Raw genomic sequence first — 9,724 nt, 5'->3', positions numbered from 1 at the left:
TACCCCAGTTTGCTGTATGTTTTTTTATCATGAAACAGTGTTGGATTTTGTCACATGCTTTTCTGTGTCTATGAAGATGATCATGTGATGTTTTTCTATTGATATGATGTGTTACAATAATTGATTTGGGGGTGTTAAACAGTTTGTATACCTGGAATAAAACCTACTTGGTTACAGAAAAAAAACCCTATTTGGTCATATTGTATAATTCTTTTATATATGTCTCTGAATTCAGTTTGGTAGTACTTTGTTGAGGATTTTACACACATATTTATAAGAAATTGGTGTGTGTGTGTTTCTGTAATGTCTTTTCTTTTTAAAGATTTTTATTATTTATTTATGAGAGGCACAGAGAGAGAGACAGACATATACAGAGGGAGAAGCAGACTCCTCTCAGGGAGCCCAATGTGGGGCTTGATCCCTGGACCCAGGATCACACCCTGAGCTGAAGGCAGATGCTCAAACTCTGAGCCACCCAGGCGTCCCTAGGGTTTTGTTTTGTTTTGTTTTTAATCTTCTGGAAGAGTTTGTGAAGGATTGGTATTAATTCTTTAAGTGTTTGGTAGATTTCAGCAGTGAAGCTGCCTGGAACTTGGTTTTTGTTTTGCTTTTAACAAGCTTTTTTTTTCTTTTTAGTAGTAGTTTTAGTTTCACAGCAAAATTGAATGGAAAGTACCAAGTTCTCATATGCCCCTGTCTCCATACGTGTATAACCTCCCCCAATATCAACATCCTACACCCCAGTGGTACATTTGTTACCATCAATGAACCTACACTGATACATTATTATCACCCAAAGCCTATAGATCACATTAGAATTCACTAATGATGTATGTGTTATCGGTTTTGACAAATATATTGATATGATTAATGATACCACCATTAAGGTATCATATAGATTAGTTTCATGCCCTAAAAATCCTCTGTGCTTACCTATTCATCCCTCTTTCCCTTCTACAATCCTTAACCACTAATCTTTTACTGTCTCATAGCTTTGCCTTTTTCAGAATGTCATACAGTTGTAATCACACAGTATATAATATTCAGATTGGTTTTGGGATCCCTGGGTGGCTCAGCGGTTGAGCGTCTGCCTTTGGCTCAGGGCGTGATCCTGGGATCGAGTCCCACATCAAGCTCCCTGCATGGAGCTTGCTTCTCCCTCTGCCTATGTCTCTGCCTTTCTCTCTCTCTGAGTTTGTCTCTCATGAATAAATGGATAAAATCTTTTTAAAAATTCAGATTGGTTTCTTTCACTTAATGACAGGCATTTAAATTTCCTCCAGGTCTTTTAATGGGTTGATAGCTCACTTCTTTTTAGCATTACACAATATTTCATTGTCTGGATGTAGTAGTTTGTTTACCTATTCGTCTACTGAAGGACATCTCAATTGCAGCCAACTTTTGGCAATTATAAATAAAGCTGTGATAAACATTCATGTGCAAGTTTTTGTGTAGACCTAAATTTTCAAGTCATTTGGATAAATCCACCTTTGGGCATTGGTTTGAGGGCCAGGAGACTCTCCTCTGCCACATGGGGTCAGGGTAGGACAAATTTACTCTATGAAGATCAAGTGGATGTGGGCCTCTGATAAGGTTTGTGTAAAATCTCAGTACTGAGACAACTGGATAGCTATATGCAAAAAAAGAAGTTGACTCTTACTTACAGAACATACAATAATTTACCCAAAATGAAACAAAGACCCAAACATGAGATCAAACTATAATACTCCATTTTTTAATTTTAATTTTTTATTTATTCTTAAAGATTTTATTTATTCATGAGAGACACACAGAGAGAGGCAGAGACATAGGCAGAGGGAGAAGCAGGCTCACTGCGGGGAGCCTGATGGGGAACTCAATCCCGGGTATCCCCACTCTATTTTTTTAAGTAGGCTCCATGCTCAGTGTGGCGCAATGTGGGGCTCAAGTTCACAACTCTGAGGTCAAGATCTGAGCTGAGAAGAGTTGGATGCTTAACTGACTGAGCCACCCAGGAACCCCAAATCTAATACTCTTTTAAAAATAGGAAATATTCATGACCTTGTATTTGGCAAATAATTCTTAGATATGACGTTGTAGGGGCCCAGGACAGGCCACCCCCCAATTGATTATTTTGAATTATTTACTTAAGACATGGCCAGTGCAGCAAGAACACTCTGGCCCACCTTTGTCTTCAGAAAGTGTGAAATAAATCTCCCAAGTGAAAAGTATCCTCCCTGCAGTAGTAGGTAGAGAGACATCCTTATTGTCAGAAACAAGGAGTTTAGCCTATATAAAAGCCTATATAAACAAATCTTGTTACCCTTACTAATTTACTACTCCAGTCCAAATACTGCTTAGAATTACTTACTGGGGCTCCCAAAATAAGTTATCATTGTACTTTAAATTCTCAAAGATTTATGTTTCTTTGTCTATAACATAAAAGCTGTATACCTTTGTCTTTTCTTTGGGTCTCAATTTATTATTGGACCTCCATGTGCATGTAATTAAACTTTGTTTTCTCTCTTGTTAATTTGTCTCTTATTTAATTCTTAGACCACCTAGAACAATCTTAAAGGATAGATAAAAAGTTTTCCTCCCCAACAACACCTAAAGCAAAAACAAGGAAGGAAGGAAAGAAAAAGAAAAAAAGAAAGAAAGAAAAAAGATATTTTGGACTTCATCAAAATTAGTAAGTTTTGTACTTCAAAGGACACCAACAAAAAAATGAACACATCCAGAGTGCCTGGGTGGCTCTTGATTGATTTTGGCTCAGGTCATGAAATTAAGCCCCAGGTTGTATGCTTGGTGTGGAGTCTGCTTGAGAATCTCTCCCTCTCTCTCTGCCCCTCCCTTTGCTTATGCTCTTTCTCTCTCTCTTCCTAAATAAATAAATAAATAAATAAATATATTTTTAAAAGACAATGAACATATCCATTGGAATCTTTGTGTACTATTGGTGGAAATGTAAAATTGTACCACTAATATGGAAAACAATATGGTGGCTTCTCAGAAATTACAGTTAAAGGCAGCCTGGGTGGCTCAGGTGTTTCACGCTGCTTTCAGCTCAGGGCGTGATGCTGGGGTCCCAGGATCGAGTCCCGCGTCAGGCTCCCTGCATGGAGGCTGCTTCTCCCTCTGCCTGTGTCTCTGCCTCTCTCTCTCTCTCTCTGGGTCTCTCATGAATAAATAAACAAAATCTTAAAAAAAGAAATTACAGTTAATATATGATCCAACAATTCCCCCCCGTATATATACCCCAAAGAATTCAAAACATGGACTCAGATATTTATAAACTTTTTTTTTTTTAGTAAAAGGCACAAGATTTATTTGATCAAAGGAAATAGGAACGTTATGCACATTTGTTCATAGGACCATTATTCACAATAGCCAAAATGGAAACAACCCAAGTGTCCATGAGGGGATAAATGGATCACAAAATGTAGTACATACATACAATGGAATATTATTCAGCTTTAACAATAAAAGAAATCCCAACCCATGTTACAATATGCATGCCTTGAGGACAATATGTTAAGTGAAATAAGCCAGTCCAAAAAGTACAAATACTGCATGATTCCACTTATATGAGGTTCTGACAGTAGCTACATTCAGAGAGAAGGAAAATAGAATCGTGGTTGCCAGAGGCTAGACATAGGTGTGAATGGGAGTTGTTGTTTAATGGGTATACAATTTCAGTTTTGCATAATGAAAACAGTTCTGGAGATTGGTTTCCGAATGTCAGTGTACCACATGCTACTGAACTGTACACTTAAAATGATTAAGATGTTAAATTACAATATGTGTATATTGCCACAATTAAAAGTAAAATGTTGGGGCAGCCCAGGTGGTTCAGTGGTTTAGCGCCTGCCTTCAGCCCAGGGCCTGATCCTGGAGACCCAGGATCGAGTCCCATTTCGGGCTCCTTGCATGGAGCCTGCTTCTCCCTCTGCCTGTGTCTCTGCCTCTCACTCTCTTTCTTTCTGTGTATTCTCATGAATAAATAAATAAAATCTTTTAAAAAAATAAAAAGTAAAATGTTTTAAAACAAGAGAGTGAAAACATGACCACAGAATGGAAGAAAATTTTGGAAATAATATATCTGATAAGGTACTTGTATCAAGTATATACTGTGTAAAGAACTACAAATCAAAAACAAAAAGTCAAATAACCCAATTTAAAGATAGCAAGGCATCCAAACATTTTCCCACGAAAGATACACCAATGGCCAAGTGTATATGAAAATTTGCTGGACATGATCACACGTCAAGGAAATACAAGTCAAAATCACAATGAGATACAACTTCAGTCACTAGACTGGCTAGACTTAAATGAAAGAATAATAAGTTTTTGGGTTGCCTGAATGGCTCAGCGGTTGAGCGTCTGCCTTTGGCTGGGGGTGTGATCCTGGAGTTCAGGGATCAAGTTCCACATCCGGCTCCTTGCGGGGAGCCTGCTTCTCCCTCTGCCTATGTCTCTTGTCTTTCTCTGTGTCTCTCATGAATAAATAAACAAAATATTTTTAAAAACAATAATAAGTTGTTTTCAAGGATATGGATAGATTGGGCCTCTCATATACTGCTTGTGGAACTGTAAGTGATGCAGCCACTTTGGAAAACAGTCTAGCATTTCCTCAAAGATTAAATGTAGAATTTCCATATGAGCCATCAATTTCACTCCCAGGCATATGCCCAAGTGAAATAAAAACACATGTCTAAACAAAAACTTGTACACGAATGCTTACAGCAATAGCATTCATAGTAGTCAAAGATAGTGACAAACCAAATGACCATTAATGGATGAAATGGATGAAGAAAACCTGCTGATCCTGTGAAAATTAATAAAAGGAAACCTCGCTTACAATGGCGCCAGGAGGCCAGCAGGGGGAGCTCTCAGGCCCTACCGCTCGTGATCAATTGCAAACGCCACGGGAACAGGTGCACCTTGCACATTCAGACTACTTTAGCTGCTTTACTATTCCAGAAGCAGGAAGAAAGTTTTTCTCCTCCCTTGGCAATAGCCAATGAGAGACCGTCACAACTCAGCCAATGAAAAGTCGCTATACTTTGAACTCCCAGTTTATTCCGATAGACTTTTGTTAGTAAAAGCCCTCCCACTCTCCCCTTATTTCCATAAAAGAGCCTTCCGCCTTGCCTATGGTTTTGCCCTACCTTGCTTATTCCAAATTGCAATTCTTTGCTATTCTTCAATAATCCCACTTTTAAAAAAAGATTTTATTTATTTATTCGAGAGAGAGAGAGAGAGAGAGAAAGAGGCAGAAACAGGAGCAGGCTCCATGCAGGAAGCCCGACATGGGACTCGAGCCCAGGACCCCAGGATCATGCCCTGGGCCAAAGGCAGGCGCTTAACCGCTGAGCCACCCAGGGATCCCCAATAATCCCACTTTTGCTGGTAAAATAACTGCCAGTTTTATTTTTTAAGGCTAATAATCCACACAGTGGACTCTTATTCAGCTGCAAAAATACATGAAGTATTGATACCTGCTACAACATGGATACGCTTTGAAAAAATTGTGCGAAAAATGTAAACGAAGTCAACAGAGTAAATGAAGTTAATTAACCACGAAGACTACTTATTACATAATTTCATTTGTAAGAAAGTCAATGAATATTAAAATCTATAGAGCTAGAGGGGCGCTTGAGTGGCACAGTCAGTTAAGCATCCTACTCTTGGCTTTGGTTCAGGTCGTGATCTCTTGGTCGTGAGATAGAGCCCCATGTGGGACTGACCCTTAGAGCAGAACCTGCTTGAGATTCTCTCTCTCTTCCTCTGCCCCTCCTGCTAGTGCACTTGTACTCTCTCTCACAAATAAATCTTTAAAAATCAATAAAATGTATAGAAATAGAAAGTAGATTAGTGGTTGTCCAGGGCTGAGTGCAGGAGGAGGAAATGGTAAGGGCTTTTTGAGATGATGAAATATTCTAAAATTGTAATTATTGCACATATTTTTAATATACTGTACTGAAAACCATTGTACACCTTAAAGGGGTCTATTGTATAGTATAAACTTCAAATTAATGGGTAAATTTTTACAGTGCAAGAGTCTTGCCATCCAATTTGTTAAGCATATTAATAGTTTCCGAGTGCATCCCTAATTTGCAGGATGATTTGTTTTTCTTGTATCAGTGAAAATAAAAAATCAATTGCTTTAGGGATATTATAGCCATTCACACAGGTCAAAGTTCTCTAGGCACACACTCAAAAATTGATCTAATTTCCTTTCAAAAAATATATATATAAATTTCCTTTTATTGTAAAACGTACATCTGAGAACCTGTTGAACACAGCTCCTAGTTTGTGGTTGTTCCGAGAAGAGTCCCTGCGCCTAGGATAGGGCTGGGGGTGGGTGTGTGGTTCTAACTTCCTATTAAGAGGCCACAGGAGTCTTTAAATTATCAAATATATATGCGAAGCCCCTGACGTCTGGAGGACAAGAGATCCTCCCGATCCAGTTTGGCCTGGCATGATCGCCCTCTCCCTCCAGCAGGGGTCAGTCCAGCTAGAAACGGTCTTGAACTCCTAGCGCGCACCTGTGTCCCGTGCGGGCGCGGTGAAGCGCCAACAACCTCCGGGCGGCCAAGTACCGGTCTGAGAGCGGAAGCAGGTTCTGCTTAGCACGTGACCTCCAGATGCAGTTACTCTGTCCAATCAGGGGCGAGCAGGGGCGGGTGGGCGTGGCGCCGCTCGGCAGCCGCGTGGAGCCGGTGGCCTCGCTCGCGATCGCATCTCACCTGCGCGTAGCGGTGTCCGGTGGTTCTGCTGCGGCGTCGATCGCGCAGATTGATGCACCTGCTGCGGGCGCCGTAGGGACGACGCCCGCGGACGCAGAAACCGGGAAGCGGTGAGTGTGCGGGGCCGGGGGTGCCAGGACGAGCGGAGGAGCTGGCGACGCGCGGTGGCGGGACCCGACCCTCCTCGGGAGCTGCCGAGTCCCCGAGTCCCCGGGGACGTCGCTCGGACCTCAGTCCCCTCCCGCGCGCCGCGTGCGGGCTGGGCCGGCAGCTGGGACCCCGGCGTCCTGTCCGGACCCTGCGCGCGGCCGCGTCTCCCCGATGGTGCGGTGACCACGGGGAGGGTCGTCAGGGGACAGTCGTGACTCGGTCTCCCGGGTTCGTGCGCAGGGGTTGCTGTGGTCTGTGGGGTCCCCTGTCCATCTTTACTCCCGAGGGGCGCCCGTTTTCCCCCAAGTGTTCCAGATGTTTGGGAAGCAGAGTCTCAAATCCACGACGCTGCCCCCAGCCCAGCCCCTCCTAGGGCTAGCAGTACATCCCTAAATTTCGAGATCCCTCCTCGCCTCCCCGAGCCAACCTCTGACAGCGTCAGCAACCATGCTCCGTGCCGCACTTCAAGCTGAGGCCGTGTTTTAATGGTTATTCAATTTCCCACAGTCAAGGGGTAGCTGTTTTTAAAAGATTTGTTTGTGGAAATGTTACATGGGAAGAAGCAGAGAATTAACCACCCGGAGCTACGCTGTATGAGATCGTGTGCCTCCCCCCGCCCTCATCTTTCCTGGGCCCGGGGAGTCCGTTGGGTGGAAGTGGATCTTTGGAAACTTTTCTGGGTGATCTCTCCTGTCAGCACTGCCCCTCCCTAGGTTTGAAAAGATTTATTCACTTGAGTTCAATTCTCAATAAATAAAAGTATATTAAGGCAATAAATCTTGAAGCAAGAACAACATAAAATATTTATTTTCAAAGGGGCAAGAAAGAATTACATTTCAAAACTAAAAAATGGAGCAGCCCGGGTGGCTCAGCGGTTTAGCGCCGCCTTCAGCCCAGGGCCTTTCTCTCTCTCTCTCTCTCTCTCTCTCTTTTTTTTTTTTTTTAATTTTTTAAATTTATTTATGATAGTCACACAGAGAGATAGAGACAAAGAGAGGCAGAGACACAGGCAGAGAGAGAAGCAGGCTCCATGCACTGGGAGCCCGACGTGGGATCCGATCCCGGGTCTCCAGGATCGCGCCCGGGGCCAAAGGCAGGCGCTAAACCGCTGCGCCACCCAGGGATCCCAATCTATTATCCATTTTGAATTAATTATGTGAAATGTGTAAGACTTATGTCTTGATTTTTCTTTTAGTACATGGGTATCCAGTGTTCCAGTCCTATTTGCTGAAAAGACCATGTTTTCTCTATAGAATTGCCATTGTTCTGGTGTCAAAGATTGGTTGACTCCATTTGTGCGGATCTATAGGAAAGCAACTGACATTTGTTTATTAACCTTTTATCCTTCAAATTTGCTATATATTCTTATTTGTTCCAGAAATTTTCTTTGTTATTGTGGATTGAGATTTTCTGCTTACATGATATATGCAACAAAAACAGTTTATGGGGACGCTTGGGTGGCTCAGCGTTTGAGCGTCCCAGATTATTGGGATTGAGTCCCACACTGGACTCCTTGCATGGAGCCTGCTTCTCCTCCCTCTGCCTGTGTCTCTGCCTCTCTTTATATGTCTCTCATGAATAAATTTAAAAAATTTTTAAAAATCTTAAAAAAACCAGTTTATATCCTTCCTTCCCAATCTGTATACCTTTTCCTGTCTTATTGCATTATCTAGGATTTCCAGTACAGTGTTGAATAGAAGAAGTGATAGGATATTTTTATTTTGTTCCTGGTCTTGTGGGGCAGGCATCAGGTTTCTTGCCATTAAATATGGTGTTGGCTGTAGGTTTGTTGTAGATGTTCTTTTTCAAGAAGAGAACGTTTTCCTCTATTCCTAGTTTGTTGTCATAAATGGCTGTTGTATTTTCTCAAATGCTATTTTCATTTTCATTTTCCCAAATGCTATTTCATTTTCCTTTAATTCTTGAAATTAATCTGTCTTTCCTCCTTTATTTTATTGCTTTTTAGAAAGAACCTGCTTTTCTTTTTCTTGGTTATCCTTTCTTGTCCACAGTTTTATCTTTAACTTTTGTTATTTCTCTTCTCATGCTTACTTTGGGTTTGTTTTTCTAGTTTCCTAAAGTAAGTGCTTAGACTTTTTTGCCTATAGCTCTTCTTTTTTAGTGTCTGCATTCAATGCTAAACATTTCTCTGTAGATACTAATTTACTGCATCTCTCAAATTTTGATGTTTTATTTTCGTTTGCTTTTAGTTTAATATATTTTTTTAGTTTAATATAATTTTAATTGTTCTTGATACTTATTTTATCCATGTGTAATTTAGTAGTATATTGTTTATTCTCCAAGTATGGGGGCTGGTTTTCAACTATGTTATTGGTTTCTAGATTAATTGTGGTTTGAAGGCATGTATAATCTGATTTCTAGTCTTTCAAATTTTTAAAAGTGTGTTTTATTTATGTCCCAGGATGTGATCTATTTTGGTGAGTGTTCCAAGTGAGCTTAGAAGAATGTTTATTTTGCTCTTGTTGGATGATATTAAATAAATTTTAATCAAATCCAATTGATTGATGGTGTTCTTCAGTTCAAGTCTACTTGTCCTGATTTTCTGCCTGCTGGAACTCCTACTTACTGATAGAAGGCTGTTCACCTCACCAGTGAATTCACTAACTTCTCATTGCAGTTTTGTCAATTTTTGCCTGATATATTTTGCCACTCTGCTGTTACGCACATACACACAAATAATTGCTGCGCCTTTTTTGAGTCTTGACCCCTTTATCATTATGTATGTGCCTATTTTTGTCCTTGTCAGTTTTCCTTCCTCTGAAGTCTCCTTTGCCTGAAACTTATCTATGCCTGCTTTTTTTTATTAATGTTAATGTGGTGTG

General features: G+C 40.9%; 1 long non-coding RNA gene across 1 annotated transcript in view; it reads left to right on the top strand.

Moving 5' to 3' along the window:
• The first annotated feature begins 6,688 nt into the window (after nt 1–6,688).
• The window catches only part of LOC144290517 (uncharacterized), a 35,680-nt gene continuing 32,644 nt past the window's right edge, over nt 6,689–9,724 (top strand). The window contains exon 1 of the long non-coding RNA XR_013358126.1: nt 6,689–6,841. This is a non-coding gene — a long non-coding RNA (uncharacterized LOC144290517). The remainder of the gene's footprint in view (nt 6,842–9,724) is intronic.

Source organism: Canis aureus, chromosome 19 (assembly GCF_053574225.1).
Source record: "Canis aureus isolate CA01 chromosome 19, VMU_Caureus_v.1.0, whole genome shotgun sequence".
NCBI classification, from domain to species: domain Eukaryota; kingdom Metazoa; phylum Chordata; class Mammalia; order Carnivora; family Canidae; genus Canis; species Canis aureus.
This window is presented reverse-complemented; position numbering and strand designations above follow the sequence as displayed.